General features: G+C 35.8%; 1 protein-coding gene across 1 annotated transcript in view; it reads left to right on the top strand.

The window, feature by feature from the left end:
• LOC102018220 (butyrophilin subfamily 1 member A1-like) overlaps positions 1–2,145 on the top strand; it is a 50,963-nt gene that overhangs the window by 754 nt on the left and 48,064 nt on the right. The gene's annotated exons all lie outside the window — the stretch shown is intronic.

The raw sequence follows: 2,145 nt of genomic DNA, 5'->3' as shown, positions 1-2,145 counted from the left end.
TTATTTATTTATTTATTTATTTATCTATCTATCTATCTATCTATTTGGCTCTTTGCTTATCTGTAGTACTGGGAATTGTACCCAGGGCCTAGAGCATGCTAGATAAGCAGTCTAACACTTTAACATTTTGAGACAGTGTTCTCACTACATTGTGCTGGCTGGCTCTGAACCTGGGATCTTTCTGCCTTAGCCTTCCAATTAGGTGAGATTACAGGTTGTGCCACTGTGCCAGCTGAAACTCATTGTTTAAAAATATAACCAATAATTGTCACTTAAGAAATGCAATGCCTATGTTCTAAATACAGTGAAAAACAGTTTGGCAAGATTTAAAATTGGCACTCATGTCTACTACATAGGAGCATAATTATGAAACAAAAGTTTCTTTTAAAAACATGTTGCTATGGAGTCCTACAATGCTGTTAATATTTAAAAGCATTTCAATATGCACTAATTGAAGGTTTAGAAATAGAGTAGCCCTCTGACCAATAGTGATTATGCTTCTGATTCATAGAAAAGACTGAAATCATTAATATGGCAATCTGTGAGAAAGTTGCTAAGTCCTGCACTTGGAAAAATACCCATATAACAAAGTTCACAAGATCGCTGAAGTCTAACAGACCATTAGAAAAGGGAGAAATTTAATTCTGGCTATCAGCAGGATAGCATTAAATTTACACTCATATGAGATGCATACACTTTTTTTCTACATAGAGATGTGATTCCAACTCCAGATCACTTCCAGTCTTCTGACTTCCTCTGGATGTAAATGTGTTGTCTCTATCTGCTCTGGTCTGCAGGAGGTGACATTGAGAGATCACTGTCAAAGAGAGTTCTTGTCTATTTAGCATGAGATTTGGTGCTGGTTTGTCAGAGATGGCTTTTATCATATTGAGATAAAGACTTCCTATGCCATGGTTGCATATTGCAGGATTACCTTCTTGTTGAAAACAGCTATCACATTGTTGCAGATGCCACATACTATAATATCACTTTTTCTGTCCATGGACATTTATGTTTCTTCCCAAACTTAGCCATATTAAACAATGCTGAAGTCCACTTGGGAGTTGCTTCCACATCATCTATTCTGTTCCATTAATCTTTGGTGTGTTTTTCCGCCAATACTATGCTGTTTTTAATCACTGTAGTTTTTAGTACAACGTTAAATCACGGATTGTGATGCCCTCTGCCTTGCACTTGCTGCCCAGAATTGATTTTGCTATTCTAGATATCTTTGGGTTCCATACAAATTTTAGGGTTATTTTCATGAGTTCTGTGAGGTATGTAATATAGATTGCATGAAATCAGTATAACAGGCTGAAAATATGGTCATTTTCACTGTATTTATTGTGCCTGTTGAAAAACAGGGGATACCTTTCCATGTTCTGAAAGCCTTTTTGATCTCCTTTTGCAGAGTACTGCAGTTTTCAATGTAAAGTTCCTTCACTTCCTTCACTAGATTCATTCCTACCTATTTCATCTTTTCTTGATACTACTGTTAAAGGTATTGTTTCTCTAATTTCTCTCTTTGTGAGTTTGTTATTTGTATACAGAAACGTTATTGGCCTTTGAGTAATGACTTTGTATTCTTCTATTTTAGCTAATTGGGTAGCTAATTTCAGAAACCTTTTGGTGGAGTTTTTGGAGCCTTCTATGCAGAAGATCATGTCATCAGCAAAAAATGATAATTCAATTTCTTCCTTGTCTATCCATATTCCTTTTATTTACTTCTCTTCTCTAATGGCTTTTGAATGATATTTCCAGAACTGTTTAATATTTCCAGGACTGGTGAGAGTGGACATCCTCATCTTCTTACTGATTTTAGGGTTAATAAGTGAATGCCTTCAGCTTTTGTCTATTTAGTATGAGGTTGAGTGCTGGTTTGTCATAGATGGCTTTCATCACATTGAGATAAAGACTTCCAATTCCAATGTTCTTTCTTTTTTCTGGGACCAGGAATCGAACTCAGGACCTTGTGCTTGCCAGGCAAACACTTGCACCACTGAGCTATATGCCCAACCCTTTTATTCTAATTTTCTATAGGGTTTTTTACTTTAAACATAAAAGGAGGAAAACATTAACAGACAGGCAACCTTTTACAAAATAGCAAAAGAACAGTACAAACAATACAGAGTTACAAACAAAGTG

The sequence above is a fragment of the Chinchilla lanigera genome, unplaced genomic scaffold (genome assembly GCF_000276665.1).
Source record: "Chinchilla lanigera isolate Chin_1 unplaced genomic scaffold, ChiLan1.0 scaffold00036, whole genome shotgun sequence".
Lineage (NCBI taxonomy): Eukaryota > Metazoa > Chordata > Mammalia > Rodentia > Chinchillidae > Chinchilla > Chinchilla lanigera.
Note: the sequence above shows the minus strand (reverse complement) of the source record. Positions and strands in the feature narration are given on the sequence as shown.